This window comes from Pseudophryne corroboree, unplaced genomic scaffold (genome assembly GCF_028390025.1).
Source record: "Pseudophryne corroboree isolate aPseCor3 unplaced genomic scaffold, aPseCor3.hap2 scaffold_1931, whole genome shotgun sequence".
In the NCBI taxonomy this organism is placed as follows: domain Eukaryota; kingdom Metazoa; phylum Chordata; class Amphibia; order Anura; family Myobatrachidae; genus Pseudophryne; species Pseudophryne corroboree.
The window spans coordinates 60,001-84,145 of NW_026968571.1; the positions used below are offsets into that span (position 1 = coordinate 60,001).

General features: G+C 45.7%; 1 long non-coding RNA gene across 1 annotated transcript; it reads left to right on the forward strand.

Annotated features, from left to right (window-relative positions):
- Nucleotides 1–19,590: 19,590 nt before the first annotated feature.
- Nucleotides 19,591–24,120, forward strand: LOC135004371 (uncharacterized). The gene is made up of 4 exons (XR_010205146.1): nt 19,591–19,659; nt 20,538–20,617; nt 23,041–23,133; nt 23,902–24,120. It is a non-coding gene; the product is annotated as an uncharacterized LOC135004371 (long non-coding RNA).
- The last annotated feature ends 25 nt before the right edge of the window (nt 24,121–24,145 follow it).

Genomic DNA, 24,145 nt, shown 5'->3' on the forward strand with positions numbered 1-24,145 from the left:
GGGGCTGGACACACAGCAGGTGAGGGGGGGGGGCTGGACACACAGCAGGTGAGGGGGGGGGGCTGGACACACAGCAGGTGAGGGGGGGGCTGGACACACAGCAGGTGAGGGGGGGGGCTGGACACGCAGCAGGTGAGGGGGGGGGGCTGGACACGCAGCAGGTGAGGGGGGGCTGGACACGCAGCAGGGGAGGGGGGGGGGGTAGGCCGGACACACAGCAGGGGAGGGGAGGGTGGCCGGACACACAGCAGGGGAGGGGAGGGTGGCCGGACACACAGCAGGGGAGGGGAGGGTGGCCGGACACACAGCAGGGAGGGGGGGGGGTAGGCCGGACACACAGCAGGGGAGGAGGGGGGGGCTGGACACACAGCAGGTGAGGGGGGGGGCTGGACACACAGCAGGTGAGGGGGGGTAGGCCGGACACACAGCAGGGAGGGGGGGGGGTAGGCCGCCGGACACACAGCAGGGGAGGGGAGGGTGGCCGGACAAACAGCAGGGAGGGGGGGTAGGCCGGACACACAGCAGGTGAGGGGGGGGGGGGGGGTGGCTGGACACACAGCAGGTGAGGGGGGGGGGTCTGGACACACAGCAGGGAGGGGGGGGGGTAGGCCGGACAAACAGCAGGGAGGGGGGGGGGGGGTAGGCCGGACACACAGCAGGGAGGGGGGGGGGCTGGACACACAGCAGGGGGGGGGGTAGGCCAGACACACAGCAGGTGAGGGGGGGGGGCTGGACTCACAGCAGGTGAGGGGGGGGGGTAGGCCGGACACACAGCAGGTGAGGGGGGGGTGGCTGGACACACAGCAGGGAGGGAAGGGGGTAGGGGGGTGGCCTTATTATAATAACCGTGTGGGGGAGGAGTCTGCGGCGGTGGGTGAATGAGATGTGGGGGCAGGCTGCTAAGGGTGCAGGGGAGGAGGGGAAGGGAGCCGGATGGATCTGAATGTGAGCCGCACGTAAGGGACCATACTGATCCTCCCCACCTCAGCCCGCTGGTGCTGCTGCTGCTGCCTGACTTCTTCCGTGCAGCACAGCTGTCTTCTCCGGCTGCCGCTCCCGCACCCGCTTCAGGTGTGGGGGGTACCACACCGCTCAGTAGGCAAGCGCTGTCAGTCAGGAGTCAGCGCTGCACCGGATGTCTCTTCTGGATGTCCTCTGACTTTCTCCTGCGGCGCAACTCCAGCTATTCCTCCCGCTGCGGCTCCCACTTCGGGTAAGGGGACCATATTGCTCAGTAGTGAGCACTTTCGGTAAGCCTGCGGCTGCTATGCCGCTACCCCTCTCCTCCACAGTCCTAATGGGTCGCTGCAGTCTGTAAGGGACCGCAGGTGCACACACCCAGGAACCGCTGGCTCTCCTCCCGCCGCCAGCAGCTACTTTCTCTGACGTCCTAAGTGGATGCTGGGGACTCCGTCAGGACCATGGGGATTAGCGGCTCCGCAGGAGACAGGGCACAAAACTAAAGCTTTAGGATCAGGTGGTGTGTACTGGCTCCTCCCCCTATGACCCTCCTCCAAGCCTCAGTTAGGTTTTTGTGCCCGTCCGAGCAGGGTGCAATCTAGGTGGCTCTCTTAAGGAGCTGCTTAGAAAAAGTTTTTAGGTTTCTTATTTTCAGTGAGTCCTGCTGGCAACAGGCTCACTGCATCGAGGGACTTAGGGGAGAGAAGTTCAACTCACCTGCGTGCAGGATGGATTGGCTTCTTAGGCTACTGGACACCATTAGCTCCAGAGGGAGTCGGAACACAGGTCTCACCCTGGGGTTCGTCCCGGAGCCGCGCCGCCGACCCCCCTTGCAGATGCTGAAGATTGAAGGTCCAGAAACCGGCGGCAGAAGGCTTTTCAGTCTTCATGAAGGTAGCGCACAGCACTGCAGCTGTGCGCCATTGTTGTCACACACTTCACACCAACGGTCACGGAGGGTGCAGGGCGTTGCTGGGGGCGCCCTGGGCAGCAATGTATAATACCTTATTCTGGCTAAAAATACATCACATATAGCCCCTGGAGGCTATATGGATGTATTTAACCCCTGCCAGGTCTCAGAAAAACGGGAGAAGAAGCCCGCCGAAAAGGGGGCGGGGCCTATTCTCCTCAGCACACAGCGCCATTTTCCCTCACAGAAATGCTGGTGGGAAGGCTCCCAGGCTCTCCCCTGCACTGCACTACAGAAACAGGGTTAAAACAGAGAGGGGGGCACTTATTTGGCGATATGTATATATATATATTAAAATGCTATAAGGGAAAAACACTTATATAAAGGTTGTCCCTGTATAATATAGCGTTTTTGGTGTGTGCTGGCAAACTCTCCCTCTGTCTCCCCAAAGGGCTAGTGGGGTCCTGTCCTCTATCAGAGCATTCCCTGTGTGTGTGCTGTGTGTCGGTACTTGTCTGTCGACATGTATGAGGACGATGTTGGTGAGGAGGCGGAGCAATTGCCGGTAATGGTGATGTCACTCTCTAGGGAGTCGACACCGGAATGGATGGCTTAATTAAGGAATTACGTGATAATGTCAACACGCTGCAAGGTCGGTTGACGACATGAGACGGCCGGCAAACCAATTAGTACCTGTCCAGGCGTCTAAAACACCGTCAGGGGCGTTAAAACGTCCTTTTTACCTCAGTCGGTCGACACAGACACGGACACTGACTCCAGTGTCGACGGTGAAGAAACAAACGTATTTTCCTTTAGGGCCACACGTTACTTGTTAAGGGCAATGAAGGAGATGTTACATATTTCTGATACTACAAGTACCACAAAAAAGGGTATTATGTGGAGTGTGAAAAAACTACATGTGGTTTTTCCTGAATCAGATAAATTAAATGAAGTGTGTGATGATGCGTGGGTTTCCCCCGATAGAAAATTATTGGCGGTATACCCTTTCCCGCCAGAAGTTATGGCGCATTGGGAAACACACCTTAGGGTGGATAAGGCGCTCACACGCTTATAAAAACAAGTGGCGTTACCGTCTCCAGATACGGACGCCCTCAAGGAGCCAACTGATAGGAGGTTGGAAAATATCCTAAAAAGTATATACACACATACTGGTGTTATACTGCGACCAGCGATCGCCTCAGCCTGGATGGGCAGCGCTGGGGTGGCTTGGTCGGATTCCCTGACTGGAAATATTGATACCCTTGACAGGGACAGTATTTTATTGACTATAGAGCATTTAAAAGATGCATTTCTATATATGCGAAACTCTGGCATCAAGAGTAAGTGCGATGTCCATATCTGCCAGACGATGTTTATGGACACGACAGTGGTCAGGTGATGCAGATTCCAAACGGCACATGGAAGTATTGCCGTATAAAGGGGAGGAGTTATTTGGGGTCGGTCCATCGGACCTGGTGGCCACGGCAACAGCTAGAAAATCCACCTTTTTTACCCCAAGTCACATCTCAGCAGAAAAAGACATAGTCTTTTCAGCCTCAGTCCTTTCGTCCCCATAATATCTGCCCAGGGATAGAGGTAAGGGAAGAAGACTGCAGCAGGCAGCCCATTCCCAGGAACAGAAGCCTTCCACCGCTTCTGCCAAGTCCTCAGCATGACGCTGGGGCCGTACAAACAGGTGCGGTGGGGGGGTCGTCTCAAGAGTTTCAGCACGCAGTGGGCTCACTCGCAAGTGGACCCCTGGATCCTACAAGTAGTATCCCAGGGGTACAGATTGGAAATTCGAGACGTCTCCCCCTCGCAGGTTCCTGAAGTTTGCTTTACCAACGTCTACCTCCGACAGGGAGGCAGTATTGGAAACAATTCACAAGCTGTATTCCCAGCAGGTGATAATCAAAGTACCCCTCCTACAACAAGTAAAGGGGTATTATTCCACACTATATTGTGGTACTGAAGCCAGACGGCTCGGTGAGACCTATTATAAATGGAGTCACTCAGAGCAGTGATAGCGAACCAGGAAGAAGGGGACTATATGGTGTCCCTGGACATCAAGGATGCTTACCTCCATGTCCAAATTTGCCCTTCTCACAAAGGGTACCTCAGGTTCGTGGTACAAAACTGTCACTATCAGTTTCAGACGCTGCCGTTTGGATTGTCTACGGCACCCCGGGTCTTTACCAAGGTAATGGCCGAAATGATGATTCTTCTTCAAAGAAAAGGCGTCTTAATTATCCCTTACTTGGACGATCTCCTGATAAGGGCAAGGTCCAGAGAACAGTTGGAGGTCTGAGTAGCACTATCTCAAGTAGTTCTACGACAGCACGGGTGGATTCTAAATATTCCAAAATCGCAGCTGTCTCCGACGACACGTCTGCTGTCCCTAGGGATGATTCTGGACACAGTCCAGAAAAAGGTGTTTCTCCCGGAGGAGAAAGCCAGGGAGTTATCCGAGCTAGTCAGGATCCTCCAAAAAACCAGGAAAAGTGTCAGTGCATCATTGCACAAGGGTCCTGGGAAAAATGGTGGCTTCTTACGAAGCGATTCCATTCGGCAGATTTCACGCAAGAACTTTTCAGTGGGATCTGCTGGACAAATGGTCCGGATCGCATCTTCAGATGCATCAGCGGATAACCCTGTCTCCAAGGACAAGGGTGTCTCTTCTGTGGTGGCTGCAGAGTGCTCATCTACTAAAGGGCCACAGTTATGCATTCAGGACTGGGTCCTGGTGATCACGGATTCCAGCTTGAAAGGCTGGGGAGCAGTCACACAGGGAAAAAAATTTCCAGGGAGTGTGATCAAGTCTGGGGACTTCTCTCCGCATAAATATACTGGAGCTAAGAGCAATTTACAATGCTCTAAGCTTAGCAAGACCTCTGCTTCAAGGTCAGCCGGTATTGATCCAGTGGGACAACATCACGGCAGTCGCCCACGTAAACAGACAGGGCGGCACAAGAAGCAGGAGGACAATGGCAGAAACTGCAAGGATTCTTCGCTGGGCGGAAAATCATGTGATAGCACTGTCAGCAGTTTTCATTCCGGGAGTGGACAACTGGGAAGCAGACTTCCTCAGCACGACCTCCACCCGGGAGAGTGGGGACTTCATCGAGAAGTTTTTTCCACATGATTGTGCACCGTTGGGAAAGACCAAAGGTGGACATGATGGCGTCCCGCCTGAACAAAAAACTGGACAGGTATTGCGCCAGGTCAAGAGACCCTCAGGCAATAGCTGTGGACGTTCTGGTAACACCAGGGGTGTACCAGTCGGTGTATGTGTTCCCTCCTCTGCTTCTCATACCAAAGGTACTGAGAATTATAAGACGTAGAGGAGTAAGAACTATACTCGTGGCTCCGGATGGGCCAAGAAGGACTTGGTACCCGGAACTTCAAGAGATGCTCACAGAGGACTCAGGGCCTCTGCCGATAAGAAGGGACTTGTTTCAGCAAGTACCATGTCTGTTCCAAGACTTACCGCGGCTGCGTTTGACGGCATGGCGGTTGAACGCCGGATCCTAAGGGAAAAAGGCATTCCGGAAGAGGTCATTCCTACCCTGGTCAAAGCCAGGAAGGAGGTGACCGCACAACATTATCACCACATGTGGCGAAAATATGTTGCGTGGTGTGAGGCCAGGAAGGCCCCACGAAGAAATTTCAACTCGGTCGATTCCTGCATTTCCTGCAAACAGGAGTGTCTATGGGCCTCAAATTGGGGTCCATTAAGGTTCAAATTTCGGCCCTGTCGATTTTCTTCCAGAAAGAATTGGCTTCAGTTCCTGAAGTCCAGAAATTTGACAAGGGAGTACTGCATATACAACCCCCTTTTGTGCCTCCAGTGGCACTGTGGGATCTCAACGTAGTCCTGGGATTCCTCAAATCACGTTGGTTTAAACCGCTCAAATCTGTGGATTTGAAATATCTCACATGGAAAGTGACCATGATGTTGGCCCTGGCCTCGGCCAGGCGAGTGTCAGAATTGGCGGCTTTGTCTCACAAAAGCCCATATCTGATTGTCCATTCGGACAGGGCAGAGCTGCGGACTCGTCCCCAGTTTCTCCCTAAGTTGGTGTCAGCGTTTCATCTGAACCAGCTTATTGTGGTACCTGCGGCTACTAGAGACTTGGAGGACTCCAAGTTGCTAGATGTTGTCAGGGCCCTGAAAATATAGATTTCCAGGACGGCTGGAGTCAGGAAAACTGACTTGCTGTTATCCTGTATGCACCCAAAAAACTGGGTGCTCTTGCTTCTAAGCAGAAGATTGCTAGTTGAATGTGTAGTACAATTCAGCTTGCACATTCTGTGGCAGGACTGCCACAGCCAAAATATATAAATGCCCATTCCACAAGGAAGGGGGCTCATCTTGGGCGACTGCCCGAGGGGTCTCGGCTTTACAACTTTGCCGAGCTGCTACTTGGTCAGGGGCACACCCTGGCTGAGGAGGACCTGGAGTTCTCTCACTCGGTGCTGCAGAGTCATCCGCACTCTCCCGCCCGTTTGGGAGCTTTGGTATAATCCCCATGGTCCTGACGGAGTCCCCAGCATCCACTTAGGACGTCAGAGAAAATAAGATTTTACTTACCGATAAATCTATTTCTCGTAGTCCGTAGTGGATGCTGGGCGCCCATCCCAAGTGCGGATTGTCTGCAATACTTGTACATAGTTGTTATTACAAAAAAATCGGGTTGTTATTGTTGTGAGCCGTCTGTTCAGAGGCTCCTACGTTTGTCATACTGTTAACTGGGTTTAGATCACAAGTTATACGGTGTGATTGGTGTGGCTGGTATGAGTCTTACCCGGGATTCAATATCCTTCCTTATTGTGTACGCTCGTCCGGGCACAGTATCCTAACTGAGGCTTGGAGGAGGGTCATAGGGGGAGGAGCCAGTACACACCACCTGATCCTAAAGCTTTAGTTTTGTGCCCTGTCTCCTGCGGAGCCGCTAATCCCCATGGTCCTGACGGAGTCCCCAGCATCCACTACGGACTACGAGAAATAGATTTATCGGTAAGTAAAATCTTATTTTTATAACCTCAGCCTGCACGAGACCCCTTCCCTCACTCACTCTCGCTCTCCTGGCGGCCACTGCGCAGCCGCAACAAATTGAAAAGCCCTATCTCTATAATGGGGCATATTTCTCTTAATTAAAAAAACCCTATAACTTTCTGAAAAACCACAACCCCAAAAGGCACTACACTGGGGCATACTCTATCTAGTAAAACAAACCCCAAGTCTTAATTCGTCCTCTATCCGGAGTTATGCCTTCCCAAAAAATATCTAATTCACTCTATAGGAAAACGGTGTCAAAAAGCCACAAAGGAAGTCACAGAAAAAAACTGACAGTTGGAACTTTAGGTTACTCCCAATTCCTCATTTTTTATTATTTTGCCCTGAAATTTGGCATGCAGCACCGGGTGACGATTCTACACGCCCATGCCAAATTTCAGCTCAGTACGTCCAATCAGTTTTGAGGTGTAGCCCCTCAAACACCATGCCCCCATCTCAGAAGTTCCCTATGGGAGAATTCCGTTTGTTCGATTCAGCCTTAATATAAGGGCACGACCGTGCCCTTATAATATCTATCTATCTATCTATCTATCTATCTATCGTATGTGTGTGTATATATATATATACATCTATACATACATGCGCTAACACCTGGACATACACTGATGTACCCACACCTAATATCCATACATACACGCCCTGACACCTGGACATACACCAACATTCCCACACCTGCATCTATACATACACATGCTGACACCTGGACATACACCAACATACAAGCACCTGCATCTATATATACACGCGCTGACAAATGGACATACACCGACGTACCCACACTTGCATCTATACATACATGCACTGACATCTGGACATACAAGCACCTGCATCTATACATACACGCGCTGACACCTGAACCTACACTGACCTTCCCACACCTGCATCTATACATACACATTCTGACACCTGGACATACACAGACGTACCCACACCTGCATCTATACATACACGCGTTGACACCTGGACGTACACTGACGTACACACACCTACATCTATATATGCATGGATGCAAATGTGGGTACGTCTGTATACGTCCAGGTGTTAGCATGTGTATGTATAGATGTTAGGTGTGGGTACATCAGTGTATGTCCAGGTGTCAGCACATGTATGTATAGATTCACATGTGGGTAAGCCGGTGTACGTCCACGTGTCAGCATGTGTAGGTATAGATGCAGGTGTGGGTACGTTGGTGTACGTTTAGGGGTCAGCGTGATAATGTATAGATGTTGGTGTGTGTATGTCAGTGTACGTACAGATATAGGTGTGTGTGTGTATGTATGTATGTATGTATGTATATGTATAGAGGAAGGTGTGATACATACATATAACACATACATGATAGATACATACATATATCACACACACGATAGATAGATAGATAGATAGATAGATAGATAGATAGATAGATAGAACACATACATACAAGATAGATACATACATACATACATGATAGATAGATACATATATATACACACACATACGATAGATAGATAGATAGATAGATAGATAGATAGATAGATACATACATACATACATACATATATATACACACACATACGATAGATAGATAGATACGGTATCCGGACGGCTTATCGATCCAGCAAAGACCGACAACCAACAGATCGACAACCTAAAATCGAACTTAACTTGATCGACAACACTAAAAGGTCGACAAACATTACATCGACAACAACAATAGGTCGACAACACCATGTCCGACAACAAAACAACACCGACAAACACAACATAGACACATGACAACATCGACAACATGTTCACAGACAAAAGAAAACATAGAACGGAAATATCACAGACATCACAATCATCGACAACAAACATATAGACATTCAAACTGATCGACACGAAACATATATACAAACCAATAGTTCGATAATACACTCATAGACAAACACAAACCTAGACAACAAGAAACATAGACAACAAATAGATCGACAACAAACAGATCGACACAACATTAATAGACATCACATGGAACAGACACACCGTAAGATAGACAAACATAAAGGTCGACAACATTAAAACAGACAACAAACAGATCGACACAACATTAATAGACATCACATGGAACAGACTCACCGTAAGATAGACAAACATAAAGGTCGACAACACTAAAACAGACAACAAACAGATCGACACAACATTAATAGACATAACAATAATAGACCTACCAATATTTCTACACTTTCCTCTTATGCGTGGAACTACAAGTCCAAGGCTGCCCGCCAATCTCCCACAAGCCTTTACCCACTGCCGCCAATCATTCCCTGCATGGTACACTATCCCCCCCCCCCCCCCATCCCTGCGCACCCCTCTATTTCTGGACGTACACTCCTATGTGTTCTCTTCACACCCCACCCCCCTGCACCCCATCAGGCGTCTTGCATTAGACGCTACCCCCGTTGATAGCTTCAGCCGCCCGACTCTCCTCTTATGCCTGGAACTACAAGTCCAAGGCTGACCCCCAAGCTCCCACAAGCCTCTTATACCTGGAACTACAAGTCCAAGGCTGACCGCCAAGCTCCCACAAGCCTCTTATGCCTGGAACTACAAGTCCAAGGCTGACCGCCAAGCTCCCACAAGCCTTTACCCACTGCCGTCAATTATTCCCTGCATGGTACACTATCCCCCCCCCATCCCTGCGCACCCCATCAGGCGTCTTGCATTAGACGCTACCCCCGTTAATAGCTTCATCCGCCCGACTCTCCTCTTCTGCCTGGAACTACAAGTCCAAGGCTGACCGCCAAGCTCCCACAAGCCTCTTATGCCTGGAACTACAAGTACAAGGCTGACCGCCAAGCTCCCACAAGCCTCTTATGCCTGGAACTACAAGTCCAAGGCTGACCGCCAAGCTCCCACAAGCCTTTACCCACTGCCGTCAATTATTCCCTGCATGGTACACTATCCCCCCCCCATCCCTGCGCACCCCATCAGGCGTCTTGCATTAGACGCTACCCCCCGTTAATAGCTTCAGCCGCCCGACTCTCCTCTTATGCCTGGAACTACAAGTCCAAGGCTGACCGCCAAGCTCCCACAAGCCTTTACCCACTGCCGTCAATCATTCCCTGCATGGTACACTATCCCCCCCCCCCCCTCCCTGCGCACCCATACTAAACAAATTAAATCATGTTTATGTCTCCCTTACACCCCTATCTGTAGACTCCAAGTCTCTTACATACAAACACCATACTAATCCGAGTCACATAAAGTTCACCACTTATCTTATTGTCTCCTCCAGACCCCATGTCTCTCCTGTCAAAACCTTTGAATGATCACGCACCCAAGAACATGTTGGGTGCGTGTTGTTTTCAAACTCCAAATAATAAAACCCCCCCCCAGACTATTCTATGCACCCTCATTGAAGTCATCACCCTTCCCAAATTTACACCCCCCCCAATCCATCCAAAATGAAAAGCTTCCTCCGCTAATTTCCAAATCAAATACCCTCCTCTAAAGCATGGAACTACAAGTCCAAGGCTGCCCGCCAATCTCCCACAAGCCTTTACCCACTGCCGCCAATCATTCCCTGCATGGTACACTATCCCCCCCCCCCCCCCATCCCTGCGCACCCCTCTATTTTTGGACGTACACTCCTATGTGTTCTCTTCACACCCCACCCCCCTGCACCCCATCAGGCGTCTTGCATTAGACGCTACCCCCGTTAATAGCTTCAGCCGCCCGACTCTCCTCTTATGCCTGGAACTACAAGTCCAAGGCTGACCGCCAAGCTCCCACAAGCCTTTACCCACTGCCGTCAATTATTCCCTGCATGGTACACTAGCCCCCCCCATCCCTGCGCACCCCATCAGGCGTCTTGCATCAGACGCTACCCCGCTAATAGATTCAGCCGCCCGACTTTCCTCTTATGCGTGGAACTACAAGTACAAGGCTGCCCGACAATCTCCCACAAGCCTTTACCCACTGCCGTCAATCATTCCCTGCATGGTACACTATCCCCCCCCCCCCCCCCATCCCTGCGCACCCCTCTATTTCTGGACGTACACTCCTATGTGTTCTCTTCACACCCCACCCCCCTGCACCCCATCAGGCGTCTTGCATTAGACGCTACCCCCGTTAATAGCTTCAGCCGCCCGACTCTCCTCTTATGCCTGGAAATACAAGTCCAAGGCTGACCGCCAAGCTCCCACAAGCCTCTTATGCCTGGAACTACAAGTACAAGGCTGACCGCCAAGCTCCCACAAGCCTCTTATGCCTGGAACTACAAGTACAAGGCTGACCGCCAAGCTCCCACAAGCCTCTTATGCCTGGAACTACAAGTCCAAGGCTGACCGCCAAGCTCCCACAAGCCTTTACCCACTGCCGTCAATTATTCCCTGCATGGTACACTATCCCCCCCCCCATCCCTGCGCACCCCATCAGGCGTCTTGCATTAGACGCTACCCCCGTTAATAGCTTCAGCCGCCCGACTCTCCTCTTATGCCTGGAACTACAAGTCCAAGGCTGACCGCCAAGCTCCCACAAGCCTTTACCCACTGCCGTCAATCATTCCCTGCATGGTACACTATCCCCCCCCCCCCCTCCCTGCGCACCCATACTAAACAAATTAAATCATGTTTATGTCTCCCTTACACCCCTATCTGTAGACTCCAAGTCTCTTACATACAAACACCATACTAATCCGAGTCACATAAAGTTCACCACTTATCTTATTGTCTCCTCCAGACCCCATGTCTCTCCTGTCAAAACCTTTGAATGATCACGCACCCAAGAACATGTTGGGTGCGTGTTGTTTTCAAACTCCAAATAATAAAACCCCCCCCCAGACTATTCTATGCACCCTCATTGAAGTCATCACCCTTCCCAAATTTACACCCCCCCCAATCCATCCAAAATGAAAAGCTTCCTCCGCTAATTTCCAAATCAAATACCCTCCTCTAAAGCATGGAACTACAAGTCCAAGGCTGCCCGCCAATCTCCCACAAGCCTTTACCCACTGCCGCCAATCATTCCCTGCATGGTACACTATCCCCCCCCCCCCCCCCATCCCTGCGCACCCCTCTATTTTTGGACGTACACTCCTATGTGTTCTCTTCACACCCCACCCCCCTGCACCCCATCAGGCGTCTTGCATTAGACGCTACCCCCGTTAATAGCTTCAGCCGCCCGACTCTCCTCTTATGCCTGGAACTACAAGTCCAAGGCTGACCGCCAAGCTCCCACAAGCCTTTACCCACTGCCGTCAATTATTCCCTGCATGGTACACTAGCCCCCCCCATCCCTGCGCACCCCATCAGGCGTCTTGCATCAGACGCTACCCCCGTTAATAGCTTCAGCCGCCCGACTCTCCTCTTATGCCTGGAACTACAAGTCCAAGGCTGACCGCCAAGCTCCCACAAGCCTTTACCCACTGCCGTCAATTATTCCCTGCATGGTACACTAGCCCCCCCCATCCCTGCGCACCCCATCAGGCGTCTTGCATCAGACGCTACCCCGCTAATAGATTCAGCCGCCCGACTTTCCTCTTATGCGTGGAACTACAAGTACAAGGCTGCCCGACAATCTCCCACAAGCCTTTACCCACTGCCGTCAATCATTCCCTGCATGGTACACTTTCCCCCCCCCCCCCCATCCCTGCGCACCCCTCTATTTCTGGACGTACACTCCTATGTGTTCTCTTCACACCCCACCCCCCTGCACCCCATCAGGCGTCTTGCATTAGACGCTACCCCCGTTAATAGCTTCAGCCGCCCGACTCTCCTCTTATGCCTGGAAATACAAGTCCAAGGCTGACCGCCAAGCTCCCACAAGCCTCTTATGCCTGGAACTACAAGTACAAGGCTGACCGCCAAGCTCCCACAAGCCTCTTATGCCTGGAACTACAAGTACAAGGCTGACCGCCAAGCTCCCACAAGCCTCTTATGCCTGGAACTACAAGTCCAAGGCTGACCGCCAAGCTCCCACAAGCCTTTACCCACTGCCGTCAATTATTCCCTGCATGGTACACTATCCCCCCCCCCATCCCTGCCCACCCCATCAGGCGTCTTGCATTAGACGCTACCCCCGTTAATAGCTTCAGCCGCCCGACTCTCCTCTTATGCCTGGAACTACAAGTCCAAGGCTGACCGCCAAGCTCCCACAAGCCTTTACCCACTGCCGTCAATCATTCCCTGCATGGTACACTATCCCCCCCCCCCCCCTCCCTGCGCACCCATACTAAACAAATTAAATCATGTTTATGTCTCCCTTACACCCCTATCTGTAGACTCCAAGTCTCTTACATACAAACACCATACTAATCCGAGTCACATAAAGTTCACCACTTATCTTATTGTCTCCTCCAGACCCCATGTCTCTCCTGTCAAAACCTTTGAATGATCACGCACCCAAGAACATGTTGGGTGCGTGTTGTTTTCAAACTCCAAATAATAAAACCCCCCCCCAGACTATTCTATGCACCCTCATTGAAGTCATCACCCTTCCCAAATTTACACCCCCCCCAATCCATCCAAAATGAAAAGCTTCCTCCGCTAATTTCCAAATCAAATACCCTCCTCTAAAGCATGGAACTACAAGTCCAAGGCTGCCCGCCAATCTCCCACAAGCCTTTACCCACTGCCGCCAATCATTCCCTGCATGGTACACTATCCCCCCCCCCCCCCCCATCCCTGCGCACCCCTCTATTTTTGGACGTACACTCCTATGTGTTCTCTTCACACCCCACCCCCCTGCACCCCATCAGGCGTCTTGCATTAGACGCTACCCCCGTTAATAGCTTCAGCCGCCCGACTCTCCTCTTATGCCTGGAACTACAAGTCCAAGGCTGACCGCCAAGCTCCCACAAGCCTTTACCCACTGCCGTCAATTATTCCCTGCATGGTACACTAGCCCCCCCCATCCCTGCGCACCCCATCAGGCGTCTTGCATCAGACGCTACCCCCGTTAATAGCTTCAGCCGCCCGACTCTCCTCTTATGCCTGGAACTACAAGTCCAAGGCTGACCGCCAAGCTCCCACAAGCCTTTACCCACTGCCGTCAATTATTCCCTGCATGGTACACTAGCCCCCCCCATCCCTGCGCACCCCATCAGGCGTCTTGCATTAGACGCTACCCCCGTTAATAGCTTCAGCCGCCCGACTCTCCTCTTATGCCTGGAACTACAAGTCCAAGGCTGACCGCCAAGCTCCCACAAGCCTTTACCCACTGCCGTCAATCATTCCCTGCATGGTACACTATCCCCCCCCCCCCCCTCCCTGCGCACCCATACTAAACAAATTAAATCATGTTTATGTCTCCCTTACACCCCTATCTGTAGACTCCAAGTCTCTTACATACAAACACCATACTAATCCGAGTCACATAAAGTTCACCACTTATCTTATTGTCTCCTCCAGACCCCATGTCTCTCCTGTCAAAACCTTTGAATGATCACGCACCCAAGAACATGTTGGGTGCGTGTTGTTTTCAAACTCCAAATAATAAAACCCCCCCCCAGACTATTCTATGCACCCTCATTGAAGTCATCACCCTTCCCAAATTTACACCCCCCCCAATCCATCCAAAATGAAAAGCTTCCTCCGCTAATTTCCAAATCAAATACCCTCCTCTAAAGCATGGAACTACAAGTCCAAGGCTGCCCGCCAATCTCCCACAAGCCTTTACCCACTGCCGCCAATCATTCCCTGCATGGTACACTATCCCCCCCCCCCCCCCCATCCCTGCGCACCCCTCTATTTTTGGACGTACACTCCTATGTGTTCTCTTCACACCCCACCCCCCTGCACCCCATCAGGCGTCTTGCATTAGACGCTACCCCCGTTAATAGCTTCAGCCGCCCGACTCTCCTCTTATGCCTGGAACTACAAGTCCAAGGCTGACCGCCAAGCTCCCACAAGCCTTTACCCACTGCCGTCAATTATTCCCTGCATGGTACACTAGCCCCCCCCATCCCTGCGCACCCCATCAGGCGTCTTGCATCAGACGCTACCCCGCTAATAGATTCAGCCGCCCGACTTTCCTCTTATGCGTGGAACTACAAGTACAAGGCTGCCCGACAATCTCCCACAAGCCTTTACCCACTGCCGTCAATCATTCCCTGCATGGTACACTATCCCCCCCCCCCCCCCCATCCCTGCGCACCCCTCTATTTCTGGACGTACACTCCTATGTGTTCTCTTCACACCCCACCCCCCTGCACCCCATCAGGCGTCTTGCATTAGACGCTACCCCCGTTAATAGCTTCAGCCGCCCGACTCTCCTCTTATGCCTGGAAATACAAGTCCAAGGCTGACCGCCAAGCTCCCACAAGCCTCTTATGCCTGGAACTACAAGTACAAGGCTGACCGCCAAGCTCCCACAAGCCTCTTATGCCTGGAACTACAAGTACAAGGCTGACCGCCAAGCTCCCACAAGCCTCTTATGCCTGGAACTACAAGTCCAAGGCTGACCGCCAAGCTCCCACAAGCCTTTACCCACTGCCGTCAATTATTCCCTGCATGGTACACTATCCCCCCCCCCATCCCTGCCCACCCCATCAGGCGTCTTGCATTAGACGCTACCCCCGTTAATAGCTTCAGCCGCCCGACTCTCCTCTTATGCCTGGAACTACAAGTCCAAGGCTGACCGCCAAGCTCCCACAAGCCTTTACCCACTGCCGTCAATCATTCCCTGCATGGTACACTATCCCCCCCCCCCCCTCCCTGCGCACCCATACTAAACAAATTAAATCATGTTTATGTCTCCCTTACACCCCTATCTGTAGACTCCAAGTCTCTTACATACAAACACCATACTAATCCGAGTCACATAAAGTTCACCACTTATCTTATTGTCTCCTCCAGACCCCATGTCTCTCCTGTCAAAACCTTTGAATGATCACGCACCCAAGAACATGTTGGGTGCGTGTTGTTTTCAAACTCCAAATAATAAAACCCCCCCCCAGACTATTCTATGCACCCTCATTGAAGTCATCACCCTTCCCAAATTTACACCCCCCCCAATCCATCCAAAATGAAAAGCTTCCTCCGCTAATTTCCAAATCAAATACCCTCCTCTAAAGCATGGAACTACAAGTCCAAGGCTGCCCGCCAATCTCCCACAAGCCTTTACCCACTGCCGCCAATCATTCCCTGCATGGTACACTATCCCCCCCCCCCCACCCATCCCTGCGCACCCCTCTATTTCTGGACGTACACTCCCATTCTTCTCATACCTCCCCCTGTACCCCTTTATGTGCCTCTAATGAGACTCTGGCACCTACAAAGTTATTTCTATTGCGTGTCGCTACAAGTCTCATTCCGGACCATGAACAATCGTATGACGGCACTCTCCATATATTATTGACAAACCTCTCTAAGTATACATTTTTTATATTTTATACTAGTATAGGTATGTATCCTAATAAAAGTTTTTTATTTAAATCCAATCAATATCCCAACGTTTTACCCTTAAAAAATATTTGTTAATTTTAACCCTCCCACTTATTTAAATTTAAAGTTTTGGCCATTGGTTACATTTGAATATATTTTAACTCTCCTCCCTCTTCAAAATGCTATAAAGAGTTACTCTTAGCTCAGGTCTACATAATCGACATTCATCCAGCCTTCTGATCAAGTACTCATTCGTATTTCAACTATGGCTGATGAACCTTCATGTCGTTTGGTTCCTTCTACAAGAGGAATGCTCTTAAACATAGACGGATATCTTTTGGCAAAAAACAAGCAGCGTGGTGATGTCGTCTATTGGCACTGCACAGAGAGGAAGACCGGCCCTTGTTCATGTTTTGCAAAGACGACCATTGTTGCAGGACAGCACCAACTTAATACTCATGGAGAACATACTCATACTCCGAAGGCTGAAAAAACAGATGTTGCCATTGCCAAGGCATCAATAAAGCAACGTGCAAGGGATACCAATGATCCACCATCTGTAATAATTCAAGCGGTTACTGCCCAAATGCCGTCTACTAGTGCTGCCTGTCTTCCTAACAGTGAATCCCTCCGTAAACTTGTGAAAAGGGTAAGGAGAGCGGATTGCCCACCTGAGCCAACCACACTCGATGATATTGATATCCCACATAATTTGGAATACATTGATGGGATAAAATTTCTTGGAAAGGACAGTACTTTCCACAACGAAAGGACACTATTATTCAGTACAGAAGCTAACTTGCGGAAGCTTCATGAGGCACCGTATTGGGTAATGGATGGCACTTTCAAAACGTGTCCAACCCTATTTAGACAAATATACTCAATTCATGCTATGGTTGGCACAGATGACAGTACGCAACGCTTCGTCCCACTGGTCTATGGATTGCTTAGTAGCAAAAGTGAGGTTTGTTATATCCGTTTTTTAGAAGACCTACAGGATTATGCACAGGAATATGATATTCTATTTTCTCCTCTTTACATTTTGACAGATTTTGAGAATGCTGCAATACAAGCAGCTAAACAAGTTTTTCCGAGTAGCACACATAAGTGTTGCTTGTTTCATTTAGGTCAAAATATTTGGCGAAAAATTCAATCATGTGGCTTATCTGTACAATATGGACGTGATCATGCTTTTGCTATGAAACTTAGGAACCTTCAGGCACTTTCCTTCCTCCCAGCAGACGAAATCCCTGCTGCATTTGAACAATTAAAATCAGAAATGCCTCCTAATGCTGCTACATTAGTAACTTATTTTGAGGAGACATATATATTGGGGCGGCTTAGAGAACGAACCAGAAGTCAAAACAGATGTCCCCCACTGTTTCCACCATGCATGTGGTCAGTGCATGACAATATGGTTGGTGGGATTCCAAGGACCCAAAATAAGTTGGAAGGATGGCACAGGAGATGGAATATTCTCCTGGGAGAGAAAAAGTTTGGAGTCTACAAACTTATCTCCTATCTTCACAAGGAGCAACAAATGACCACCAAGCTCATTGAAAAAGTAACCTTTAATGTTGCCCGAACACCAACCAAACGTGAAAATACTGCTCGAGAAGATGCACTACAGAAATGTTTTGCCCAACTTGGTTTCATAGATTTGATGGAATTTCTAAATGCCATTGCCTTCCATCTCAAGTTGGAGTAACTTTAAAACTAATTCTAAACATAGTTATTTTTTCATTTTAAAGTTAAGTTTCATATTTTCTATGGTTTATTTTTCATTAGTTGACTTTCAATCATTTAAAATACCATAAAAAAAAAACCACTTTTCACATATTGAATTTTCGGGTGCTATCATTACTGGTAAGTAGAATTTTTATAATTATAGAAATTAACTATTATTCAAGTATTTTCTACATTATGTTTTCCATTCTAAAATATACATCAATCAAAAATCTCTAGCTATATTTTAAAGATTTAAAATATAATGGTTTCCCATTTCAGTTTAGCACAGTTGTACCCATGTAATGTTTTTCATAAAGTTTCCCTTCATTAATTTTAACATAAATTTTATTAATATTCTTCAATTAAAACAATTATATTGTTTATCAAACAGATTTACAATATTTTCTATATCAAAACAAATATATATATATATTTGGTTGCACCATTTTTGAAATCCTATTTTTACTGCAACGGTTAGATTTTTTTATTTGCCTAATTCATGGTGTACATGCTGTGGTTCTCCATTTGCTGTTGAAATAAACATCCCAGCATGCACTCTCACAGGTTTGCTTTTATTATATTTAAACATGTTGTCCATGCTTGCTGGGAGGTGTATTTAAAATGCCGAAGGAAACCATGGACTAGGTAATGGTTAGGCAACCTTTGTCTCACCAACTTCTGTGTAACTAAACTACCCAGCATGCACTGCCACAGTGTTGGCATCACTATAATAAAAAAAAAGTTTAAAGGCATGCAGTATGCTGTGGTTCCATAACTCATTTAGACACATGCTGTGTTATCCTGGCCTTATCCTTATGAAATAACTGTTTTTAACACAATGAGATAAATTCTAATTTATGTATAAACTGTAAAAATGCAAAACAGTGATAGGTATTAATTAAATTATTAATGTTTTCTTGTGCATGTAACATACTAAATATTATGATTGGTTAATAACAATCTTACATTGTTACACCTCATTTCTCAAACAAGCAATACCCCCTTCCCTTAAATTTGATTATTTTTTTAAATTATAAAGAATTTATTAGCACACAAATGTCAATATAGTATAGTAGACACTAACTCTAAATTGATGTAACTGTAATGGTCTGCATGCAGGCTCAATCTAGCAGCAGCGATAGCGATGTTCGTCACCGCGCATCGCTATCGCAGAGGGGGCTACACACGAGTGATATGTGCAGAAAATCTAATCAATCTAGTCAGATTGATTAGATTTTAGCCATGGATCTCTCCATGAGTACCCCCCTTAATATTGCTCTCTAAATTGTATACAATTTCAAAGTGCATATCAACTATTCTAAACATTTGCTAACTTTTCTGCATTGCTAATATATTTACTCAATTTTTTTAAATTAGTTTACTGTTCTGACCTCCCAATCATCATCTGCAAGCCAAAGAAGATTTTTTCTCCTTATTACTTTCCAGGTAATATGCATTTTAAAACAATTTGATGTAGATAATTTGTCTTCTATTTATGTACCTTAATCATCTGTTCTAATGTAATAGTTTAATCTTGACATTGTTAATTATATTTTTTTTTCACCTAAACTAGTTATCTTGTTTGCCCTTCCAATCAACTGCAATCCGCTGATTAGGACTCCTCATTATTTGGTTTTGCGGTAACTATACCTATTGAAACAGTTTTTATCATTTTTATATTTAGCCTGTTTACGTACTTTAATCAGCTCTTAACAAAACATATTACATACATTAAATAATATTTTTAATTTATTTCTTACATAATCTTGTTAACTGTTATGACCTTTGAAATGTCTGATATCCATATCTTCATTTTTAGATTCATTCCTTTTTTTTTATTTAATTATAATTCTAAACTAAATTGTACTTCTAACATGAATCCTGGAATCATGTACCTTTAAAAATATTAACATATCTAAAATGAACATATTTGCTTTACCTATACACTAATATATATATTACTACACAGGACCATATCTCTAACTTTGGAAATGCCTAGTATGGATCCACTCTCTATTGTTAATATTACATAACAATAAAATATTATTCAACTGAATATATTTATTTGAAAAAATATCATATTTAACTATATTGTTATGACAGCAATATATTTAACATTTTCCTATTGAATTATTTTAAACAATAACCAAAATCAAATGTTCGTAATTTTTATCCATCATTAATATAAACACTGTCAGATTAGGATGGCAATAGTATTTCCACATCTTCTTCAGAAACTGTGTATATTTACCAAAATATAGTACAATAATAAAATTATACAATACTAATAAAACTGTGTAATATCTCTCAATGTTTGGGTATTAAAGTTGACAGATTTTTACCCTTAATGTAAACTAAAAAAAAATTACTCTTAGATTAACAAATATGAAAAAAAATTTTTTTTTTGTTTTTATATTATTATATAGAAAACACGTAAAAAAAATTCCTTTTTTAAATTTTTTTATTGAATCATCATTGTTTGTGCACACAGTGTATGACTATTTTTTTTTCAATACAGGAAAAGAAACTTGATCCACAATGAATCCACAACAAAGAATATGAAAACCATCTTGATCCTACATAACATAATCTGATGCGGTGATATTATTCTTATTAATCTTTATTATAGAAACATATACAATATATTTTTTTCAAGATTTATTTATAAATCTATTACCAGTTATAATATGTTAACCTGTTCAAAGTTCACCCTTTAGAAAATAAAAGTTTTATTCATTGAAAATACTATGTTAGCTTATTGTTTTTATTATTATTCCTCATACTTACAGCACCCTAAAACTTAAATGACGCAATATGTGGGAAATACATACGCGTGTATGTCTTTGAGGGAAACATGGGAAATGATGATAGCGTCAATTGGCTAGATGGTTTACGCCATCAAAGAACCATATATATTTGCTAATCTGATCCCATCCTTACCTTCATAATTTTAATTTCCAATTCCAATTTTTTATATATCAATATTAAAAATTTACTATTTTGCGAGTTTGGAAGCAAATTTGTGTAATGTGTACATTAAACACACAAATATGTTCCGATTGGTAATCTATTCAAATATTATTGCAAATACAATTAGAATATATAAATAGTGGGAGCGCAGAATGAATCCAATATATTATTTTATTTAAAATATTAATATGTCATCCACATAAAAATGCAGTACATGAACTAGCCTAAGAAAAAACAATTGATATTATATAAATGTAAACGAGACTGCCATATCTCCTGAACAAATATGAATAAAAATCCTTTAATAAACCCTAGTTAGGGCTGCATTAATGCTTCATGAAAATCAGCCGTGCGTCCACGAGCTGAAATGATTGTAAAAAGGAGACTGCTAAAAAGTGCCTCTGTTATAAGTCACTGTCCTCCTTATACACAATAGAATCTCATTGGTAGAGAGTGTCCCAGTACTGGACTTGCGGACAACCGTGCTGTAGTATTATGTGGCAAATGGATAGTGATGGTCAAATTCTATTTGTGGTATATCACCTGATGTAGAAGCCTCTCCGTCAAAGGCGCTGTACTGAGCCGGGTTTGCTGGGGCTCTGTGCAGTGAACGTACAGCTGGTCTCGTCACCGGTGTACCATCCAGATGAACACGGTAGTTTAATTCTGCTGAAGGATGCTGTACCAGTCTGGATATGCAACAGTGTAAAAATACTGGAGCAGCAGATTCTCCGTCCGCTGGTGGAAAAATCTGTATTAATTGCGGCTACGGTCCACTGGATGCATGCGGGTCACAGGGTGTTAAGAGAATATAGCAGTCCAAATGAGGTACTTCAAAGGAGTACCTTAACGCGTTTCTCGTCCCACAACGCTGGCCGTTTCATCAGAAGGAAATGAATTTTATTTCATTTCAAAGGTACTCCTTTGAAGGACCTCATTTGGACTGCTATATTCTCCTGACACCCTGTGAGCCGCATGCATCGAGTGGACCGTAGCCGCAATTAATACGGATTTTTACACCAGCGGACGGAGAATCTGCTGCTCCAGTATTTTTACACTGTTGCATATCCAGACTGGTACAGCATCCTTCAGCAGAATTAAACTACCGTGTTCATCTGGATGGTACACCGGTGACGAGACCAGCTGTACGTTCACTGCACAGAGCCCCAGCAAACCCGGCTCAGTACAGCGCCTTTGACGGAGAGGCTTCTACATCAGGTGATATACCACAAATAGAATTTGACCATCACTATCCATTTGCCACAGAATACTACAGCACGGTTGTCCGCAAGTCCAGTACTGGGACACTCTCTACCAATGAGATTCTATTGTGTATAAGGAGGACAGTGACTTATAACAGAGGCACTTTTTAGCAGTCTCCTTTTTACAATCATTTCAGCTCGTGGACGCACGGCTGATTTTCATGAAGCATTAATGCAGCCCTAACTAGGGTTTATTAAAGGTTTTTTATTCATATTTGTTCAGGAGATATGGCAGTCTCGTTTACATTTATATAATATCAATTGTTTTTTCTGAGGCTAGTTCATGTACTGCATTTTTATGTGGATGACATATTAATATTTTAAATAAAACAATATATTGGATTCATTCTGCGCTCCCACTCTTTCTTTTTTCACACTCACTTTGATCCATTGTTGGGGCAGCCCGCCCACAACTGGTGAGCAGCCGCCTGAATCCAACTACATATAGTGTGTGTATTTTAGAGCGCAAATCTTTTGTATATATTTTTTGAATATATAAATGCATTGTTAAGCAAATGCAAATTATTAACAATACAAAACTTGCAATAATTTTTTTGGGATATTATTAGAATATAAATTATATATATATGCATGAACAATCACTGTAATATGGAATATGTGTCTGTACATATATTTTCTCTATTTTTATCTTGAACATATTAGTATGTGAACCCCACCAACATGAACAAACCAAAACAAAACAAAATAAATTTAGAACATTTTCAGGAATGCACGACTTGAAGTATCTCAGAAAGTATATTCCTATTATCGATTTGTCTTTTCAAACAGGACACATGGATGACTCTGTATCCCTCTGTCTTCAGTTCCTTCACCCTGGCTCGCAAGACCGTTTGTGACATATCTAAAAATGAAGTAAAACAGGTAAGTTCTTGAAAGTTAATTTCCATACTTTTGTCCACCTTATCTTTAACTGTAGTCTTCATTTTAAAAGAAATGCAAGGTTTAAAGGTAACAACCCTAATTATAATAAAATATTACAATATATATTTCTCATTGTGACTCTAGATCAGTAGTGCACCGAAGATTTTTCCATCATTTGTATTAGCAATGGTTAAGTTAAAGATATACAAGCACTATAGTAATGGGTTCCATCATAAATTATGTTTCACGGCACAGACAAAATTATCATGTCCAAACAACCCCAAAATATTGCAAAAATCACCATTCAATGGAAGCACTACTGACTAATAAAATACATTCTGAAAGAATGCATTTCTTGGACAAAGCAATGCCGTATGTCTGAGTTTAATTTATTAGTCTGCGGTGCCGATGTTTGATGTATGTATATATATATATATATATATATATATATATATATATAGTGTCAGTTTGTACTGTGCTCCAAACAATAAATACAATATGCTGCAGTGACCTCCTCGTCAGCTTGGCATAAGATGACTATGTAGATGAAAGGTAATCGGCTGCACTCACACTGCCGTATTCAATGATGCAAAAAGTGTCCCTTTATTGCCTACATGTTTTGTTAAAAATCCCCTTCTTCAGGGACAGATTTCTGTCCAAATAACTTGAAAATATCTACATATATTTAAAAGTTTATTATATCCTGTTTAACACTCTTCTTCCTTATGTCTTTACTCTTTTTTTATTTGTTTTCCTTTTATATTTCAGGCAACTTTGTCTACATGTGTGTTTCCAGAGCTCTGGTCCTCTACATAAAACAAAGATATTTGTATGCTACATGCCAGCATTTTGCTTATACTCCACTCTTGTGATGTCTAAACTTGTAGCCTATAACACTCTGCTAAGACTGTATCCAAAGTAAATCAAATGATGTTTTTTTTTTGAAAAATTTACAAACCATACACAAAATTACAATAGAAAATCAATGTAGGATTAACTTAGTTTCCTATTG